The sequence below is a fragment of the Zingiber officinale genome, chromosome 5A (genome assembly GCF_018446385.1).
Source record: "Zingiber officinale cultivar Zhangliang chromosome 5A, Zo_v1.1, whole genome shotgun sequence".
Taxonomy (NCBI): domain Eukaryota; kingdom Viridiplantae; phylum Streptophyta; class Magnoliopsida; order Zingiberales; family Zingiberaceae; genus Zingiber; species Zingiber officinale.
In genome coordinates, this window is record NC_055994.1 from 143,842,007 (window position 1) to 143,850,537 (window position 8,531).

Genomic DNA, 8,531 nt, shown 5'->3' on the forward strand with positions numbered 1-8,531 from the left:
CGATTGATTGGATCGATCTATGTACCGCTGTAGAATGAAGGACGGAATGGAATCGGAAACTCTTGGGTACCTCCCTTTAAGCTCCGTTGGATGGAGAAAATCACAGATCGAAAAATCTCCCTCGATTTGGATTGCGACAGTGAAACAGAAATCCAAGTTCGCGGACTGGGAAACCTCCCTCTGTCGCTCTCTGACTTCGAATGATGAACGCTGGCAACTTAGAGATCGTCGTCGGTGGAGAAGACTTGCTCTTGGATCTGGAATGTGGACGAAAGCAACAGGCGAAGAAGATGAACAATACAAAAATCATGAGAAGAAAAAACATCCGAGCCCCCTTATTACTGTAGCTTCTCACGCCTTTTAAATCAACTCCTAATCTGATCAGACTGTCTAGAATTCTTCCATCTTGATCAACAGTCCAAATATCTCAAATTTGGATCAAAAACTCTGGATCTTTATTAATGGATGTGATCTACTTCCACTTGGCTCGGATGGAGTAGATCTTCGATGTATAGCTCATATCTCTCTTAATCTTGAATCGACAGTCCAAATTACTCCAAAGCTTGATCGTCTTGTTTAAACTCCAATACGAGCACAAATTTGGTTCGAATTAATCTGAGTCCAAGATCCTTTGATGCCTACAAAATAACAATCAAATATTAGCATCAAATAACGCAGTAATAAGATAATTTGTAATTAAGTCTAAGAATAAATACAATGTATGAAATGTGATATAAATAGGAGTTTCATCTATGAACAAAATATTAAATCATGCATGAATGAATCAAAATAGTGTAGTAAAATCATGGTTATCAAATCCCAACAACCCCCCCTCAAACAAAGGACCACAGAATTCCTCTCAAGTATCGAGTTACTCTTGATCTGCTTAGGGCCTCTCCTCGAGTATGGAGTCACTCTTGACCTGCTCAGGGTCTCTCCTCAAGCATCAGGTCACTAACCAGGGCATCCCCTACTTCGTTCAAGGTTTCACCCACATGGTTCTATCTTGAATTATGGCTCTGGCTTGTGCTTCTTCCAGCGGTTAGTCTGGTGAAGAGCGATCTCACTCTGATATCAATTGTAGGATCGAAAAGAATTTAGATATCTCCATAATGGTATGATATTATTTACTTTGGGCCTAAACCCTCATGTTTTTGCTCTTGGGCTATACTCAAAAGGTCTCATGCTAATAGAGATATCTTTTTCTTATAAACTCATGATCTTTCTTATGTGTTTTCAATATGAAACTATATTTGTAACCTTGCAACCCCAACATGGACAATATATTGTGGGACAATATATATGAGAATGGTCAAGTAGGTCAAGGAAGACTAGTATTTGACTGGTAAAGTTCTAACTGGAGATTAGGCAAGGCAAATCCTAACTCGAGGGTTAGGCATCGAGAAAGTCCAAGTGGGTCATGTAGGATTGCACGCTGGTAAGAAAAGTCCTAATTGTTGTTAGGTAAAGAAAAACCCAAGAGATCAAAGAGGACCGCACATTAGCAAAGAAAGTCCAAGTAGGTCAAGGAGCACCGCACGTTGGCAAGAAAAGTTCTAACTACATTTAGGAAAGCAAAGTCCAAGTGGATCAAGGAGGATGACATGTTAATAAAGGAAAGCCCTAACTGTAGTTAGGCAAAGGGAAGTCTAAGTGGGTCAAGGAGGACCACACGTTGGCAAGAAAAGTCATAACTATGATTAAATAAGCAAAGTCCAAATAGATCAAGGAGGATCACACTTTGCCAAAGGAAAGCTTTAATCATGGTTAGGTAAAGGAAAGTCCAAGTGAGTCAAAGAGGATCGCACGTTGGTAAAGTAAACTTCTAACTGCGGTTAGACAAGAGGAAAATTCAAGTTGATTAAGGAGGTCCACATTTGGTAATCAGAAGTATAACAAAAAGTTGGAAAAGTCCAAGTGGGTCAACAGGTTGATCGAATACTTGGTGGAGATGTCCGAATAGGTCACGGTTGACCCAAGGTTGGGCAAGGAAATTCTAGACTTAGGTTAAATAAGTTAGAGTTGGGCAATCGATCAAGTGATTGATTACCAAGAGTAAACACTTGATTGATTAACCACACTTCTTTGCGACGTAAAGACATTCTCAATCGATCCACTTATCGATTGCCAATTGATCAATGGATCGATTGGGAACTAGTTTTCATGAACCATAGTGCTTACTATGCTAAATCAATTGGGAAGCTACATTGATCGATTGAGAGTTGCGCCAATCGATCATATGATCGATTGGGCCCGTTTTCACCACGACAAACAACAGTCTCTTGATCAATCAGCTGATCGATTAAAAGGAGTTTTTCGCAAAGCACAGTAACTTTCTTGTGAGATCGTGATCAATTGGGTAATCAATTGGGAGAATCATGAGCAAACAGTGGGATTTATAATCGATTGGGTGATTGATTAAGATGGTCCGTAATCGATTAGCTAATTGATTAAGTGAAGAAGAAAAGAGCCGTTACGAGATTTGGACGACCAGATGTGCTTGAATCTGACATGACAATCGATTGAGGGTAAGACCAATCGATTGGAAGTCCTAATTCGCAGGATATAAAGGTATCGACAAAGATTTAAATGCAACCTCTCTTCTTTGATACTTTCAGCTAGTTCTTGAAGATTCTTGGAGAAATGTACTATTGCATTTTCAAGTATCAAAAGGCAATCCACGACAACAAGAGATCAAGAGCAATAGTCCTTTATTGTTGTATATATTTCCTTGTTTTTGTTGTATTCTTGTTGTGTCTTATATTCACTTGTGTATTTGCTTGTATAGGCTTCTCCGTCTCCTAGAAGGAGGATTTCATAATGTACTGTAAGTGAGGAGAGTGGACCTTTGGATTAGTCACCTCAAGGAGGTGGATACTAAGTAAAATCAAGGGAGTTAACGTTTGCTTCTAGTTTTTTGCTGCAACAAATAATCAATGAAGCGATTGGAGCTAATCACCCCGCTGCGAGCTCGCCGAAGTGTCTAACATTTATTCTCCAAGCTCGGACGGGCTCCGTCTTCTTTGACAAAATGTCTTCTTTCAAAAAAGGCCAGAAATCTCATTACTTCTATCTCCGACTAGTCCTTCCTGTATCCTTTCTAATCAGCTGGCAATATACCCCTGCACCCGAACTGGATGAATTCCAATGGAAGTCCACCTATAATCTCGTTATGAGGACTCTGTCTAGTTTAAAATTTAATATCCACAAACTGCTCCTAGAGGGTGTCTTGTACATTTTCGGGCTCAGTCTCATTCGAGCCCGACTACCCTACAACTTTTGTAAGAAATTCAATCCATTTTTGATGTTATATCTAACTGATTTTCTTTTATTACTTTACAGCCGAAACCATGTGGAAAGTGTGTGCGTTTGAGTCCACCAAGATAGACGATGAAGAGATGAATCAGCGCGCAGAAGCCGAGCTGACTTACTGCGATGCTTTGTCGATAGACTCAACCGAGGAGTTTACCGATAGTGTGGGTGTAGGACCGTAAATATGCTAGAGGAGGGGGATAGTATTTTTTGAAAATCAAGAGTTAAAATAATTACACAGTGGAATAATAAAAGAAGCAAACTAGAAGGAAGAAGACAAGCACACTCTAACACAAGTAATTTTTTACTTGCTTTGGAGCCTTCGACGACTCCTACTCTAAGGTCTGCACTCGTCGAGTGTTTTCGTTGGACAATCCACTAATAGTTCAAAAAGATACAATAATGAAGTACAAGAATTATATATGAAACAGTTACCGACAACAGAGTAAACTAAGTAAAGCTTGATGTCCGATTATCGGTGGAGCGTTACAGCGTCATAGGAGCCTTTTTGAAGCAGTCCAGGAAGGAAAGTCGTAGCAGATGATGTCCTGAAGCTCCTGGTCAAAGGCCCTTATATAGGTCTATTTCGAGTACCTGGAATCCCTCCGGGTGCCTGGACCATTGCTGACGTGGCGATCTCTCGTAAAAACTTCATTCATGAAGTTTATCTACTTCCAGGAGCCTAGATTGTTGAAGTGGATTCGGTCAGTTGTCACGCTCTAACTCAATTTCGAGATAACTTTTCTAGTCTGGGTGCCCAGACTGCCCGGGTGCCCAACCCAGGCAAGCTGGTCCGGGCGTTGGATTCCTTCCGGGCGCCCTGACACCCTTTTTTCAGCTTTAGAATTCTTACAAAAAAAAGTTAGTTCAGACAAATAAAAATATATTTATCCTGTAAAATAGAGTTAATATAATATTAATAAAATAGGAGTAATAAATAGATCATGTCTCCTTGAGACCAGGATCTAGTGAAAGTCTCAGCTTAGGTTTTCGAAATAGACCTAAGCTAGATCAACGCCTACAGTTTCCTCAATTGAGAACGTGTCCTCACTGGATCTCTCCTCCAGTTGCTTACCTTCACTTACCAACTACAGTTGCTTGACTTACCTTTGACCCATCAGGTCTTCCCGTCAGTTGTCAAGTCCGCAGACCCAACTGGACTTCAGCCGGTTGTCAGGTCCCACCGACGTTACCGGACTTCCTGCCATATATCGAGTCCCATGAACCTATCTAGACTTTCCACCAGCTATTGGACCCCCATGGATCTATCTATATATTTATCATGGTATCAGGTCCTTCAGACCCGTCAACTCCTGCACACTTGGTTAAGCAATTAGATCATAAAACACTCTAAATTTAATCCACTTATCATTGATCAAAATCTGAGTTAGATCATTAATACAAATTTCACTAACAACAGGTGCCAGTAGGGTCACGAGTAGTGATAGGGAAACTAGTACTGAAGAGTTGTCACCCCCTCAACTTTCCATAGTTCCGGAACAAGTCCTCTTCGAGTCCGCCACCTCCAATGAGCCTCTATGTTTTTGTCGCAAGTGATGTTGATCGACTGTGCTTGCACCCCCAACTTCAACCACCGTTCCTTCACCCTATCTGCCATCCGAGCGAGGGGAGAGCTCAGTTTCTGCTCCCCCTAGACCCGGGGCGGCCCTCAAGATCTTGTCCCCTCCGATCGGACACTAACAGATCCCTCAATGTCGACCGATCCCATCACAGTGTTGTATATTTCTTCCCTACTGCCTCCACCGATAGAATCGTCAAGGCCTCGTGAGAAGAGCTCCAAAATCACTTCCAAATCTAAGTCAAAGTCTAAGTCAAGCTCGCAAGGTTCTGAGCCTCGAAGAGTTAGCGTCACACTCAGGCTGCCTTCTTATGGTAGCTCTGCACCAATCCCTCCGAGCCCCTCACACCTCATCATCTTATAAAGATAACATTCCCCTTGGCCCAGACTTGGGCAGACAGCGTGGCGCATGTGGCCAATTGTTCACCCGAGGAACTAGCCAATTACTTCTCTCAGGATATCATAGGGGTGAGCTTTTCCTATCAATAGAGCTCTTTCTTCCTTTTGCCCTAACCTCCTCCATTCATCAGTTTTGGGTGACGAGATTATCCATATGTCAAAAGATGGTGAAATTAGGTCATGCCTATTAGGCCCTGAAGGGCTCCGTAGGAGAAATGGGAACCTCCCAAGTCCCCTCCGAGCGGCTCCAAGAAGAGGTTAGCTCACCTGAACGAGGAGTTGGAGGGCCAAAATGATCGTTGCTATGGGCTGAGAAGGCCCCGACTGAGGAAAAAAGAAAGAAGACTTGTCCAAGAGGCTTCTATAGAAAAACTTCCGAATCAGCTAAGGATCGTCGAGTCTTGTCTCAAATCTGAGAATGCTTGAAAAGTAAGGGGTCATATCAGACCTAAAACATAAAAACAATGAAGTTAGAGACCTCTTCGAAGTTAAAAGAGGTAGAGATCACCCATGCCTTCGAGCTAGCAAATAAAATAGCCGAGCTGACCGCTAAGGGCATGAAGCTCGAGGAAAAGCAGCAAGCCCTGGATAATAAGGATGCTGAGCTGGAGGTGATAAAGGTCGAGTTGGCTAACTATAAGGTGGGGGAGGCTGGGCGACTATAAGCCTATAAGGTGGATCATCTACCTTCTCGAGATTTCAATCTCCTCCTCAACCAATGAACTTCAAAGATGTTCAGGTACAGTGTGGAGGGTGTCATGAAGCAGCTTAAGTTGGCTATCTTACTACAGATATCCCGAAGAATTTTATCCGCCGCGAGAAGATTTTAGAAGATATCCCAAACTATGCCTTCCCTAATTTTGCTTAAGACTTTATAAGAACTTTTATCTTTTAGGTTTTATCCCCCTTTGTTATAAGCACTAAAGCTTTTTTGCTATGAATATCTTTCACTCCCATTTGACTTTGTATTTCACTCTTTGTGTTGTGTCAAGTTTTGTGCACGAATTTGTGCTAGTAGGGTTTAAACGGATGCTAAATGCTTAAGCGTAGCTTGTTGACAACTTGAAGTTGGGAAACATCCCGTCCAACAAACCGACCCTTGCTTTAATACTCATATGTGGCCATCGGCTCATTGGCTCTCAGATGATCTCATTTTTGTCGCCCTACTAAAGGCTCTTTTATGAGATGTCCACCAAATGAAAAATAAATAGATAGTAATCGACCCTTTCGACCTTAATCGACTTATCCGACCAATCGAATGAGTGGTGTTGAATGGGTAGCTGAGTGATCCCTTTATAAATGTCGGAGAAAACTCGTTTATAACTTGGTGCTAAAGCTCAAGAGTCTAGGGCTACGCGCATGAGCTAGCATTCTTATAACTCGGTCGAACGACACGAGAATATGGAATTGAACCTCTGACTGGATGATCGAAGGGTACAGGGAAATCCGCTTATAACTCATGTTAAGGCTCGAGAGTCTAAAAATTTACCTCCGACCAAATGATCGGAGGACACAAGAAACCCCACTTATAACTTACAAAGGCACAAAAGTCTGGAGTTGGGCACGTGAGTAAGCACGATTATAACTCAGCTGAGTAGTGAAAGTCTAGAAATTAACTTCTGACCAGATGATCGGAAGGCACGGGGAACCCCATTTATAACTTGTCTCAAAGGCACAAGAGTCTGGAATCGGGTGCGTGAGTAAATATGCTTATAACTTAGCTGAATGACACGAGAGTCTAGAATTGGGCATGTGAGCAAGCATAATTATAATTTGGTCGAATAGTGCAAGAGTCTCGATTTGGGCGCATGAGCAAACACGCTTATAACTCGGTCAAATGGCTCAAGTCTGGAATTGGGCGCATGAGTAGGCACGCTTATAACTCGGCTGAATGGTGTGAGAGTTTGGAATTGGGCACGTGAGAAGACACATTTATAACTCGGTCGAACCACGTGAGAGTTTGGAGTTGGACACATGAGAAAATACACTTATAACTTGGTCAACCGATGCAAGAGTCTGGAGTTGGGCACGTGAGCAGACACGCTTATAACTCGGCTGAGCGGCGTGAGAGTTTAGAAATTAACCTCCAATATAATGATCAGAGGGCATGAGGAACCCCGCTTATAACTTGATGCAAAGACACATGAGTCTAGAATTCACGTCTTTCAAGCTAAGTTTGCTTGCATTTTTATAGGGCATGCACAAATATTCGTCAAGATACATATTTATGCAATACAAGCATACCCTCAAGCTTAATAAGGTTGAAGATAGTTAGCGCTTCACGGCCTGTCCAGGTTCTTTCGATTGGTGTCTTAAAGATAATAAGTACCTAAGGTAAGCTTTTTCATCACCCTATATGGTCCGCTCCACTGAGGTTCTAACTTGTTAGCATCTCCTATTGACTTAAATCGTTTCCATACCAAGTCTCCCTCTTGAAAGAATCGGGGAATGACCCTCCAGTTGTAGTTTCATCTGAAATCAAGGAAGTTGCGTGCTAGCCAGATGACTTTGATGTTGACCGCGAGGAGACTCCGAGCAGGAGGAACCTAGCACCACAAATGAACTTGTGTGTCAAAGAAGAATGAAGGAGGAAGAAAAAGTCAGCAATCGGGCCAGGGAGGGGTCTTCGACGTAGGCACTCCGACACTTAAGTTAGATAAGTGATGAGGAAAAAATGGAGAACCATGAACAGTAAATTCTGATAGCGAAGCTTACTTGCACCTATAGGTGGAGACCCCTCATATAGTGTTGTTTCCTCTCTACACGAATATTAATGCATTACTAAAATAAGACCAACCATTCTGACACTTTAGCATCTTTCCTAAATTGGACCCATCACCTTTGCACTAGTAGGGTGGAAACTTCCACCGTATGAACTGCACAGGGTATTTTCCCTTGATTCTCTAATAACGGTTACCAAAACGTCAAAAAGGAGTATCGAGCCATTGGGCCGAGGGGTTATTAATTGTAACACTTCAACGGTGGGCTCATCGAGTCATATTTGTTGTCCGATCAAACATCACTCTTTAACGGATCTGGTTGGCTAAGGAAGGATGGATATCTTGAGGGACTTGGCATCTATTCAGATAAGGAGTCTGGTCAGGTAATATGTACAGAGAGTCCGATCAGACCAAGAGGATTTGAGATCTGATCGGACAAAGGATCCACTGGGATAACAGGTTCAGTTGAGCACTGACGCCGTGCTAGCTGACCTAGGAGAAACGTCCGCTCCAAGATTATA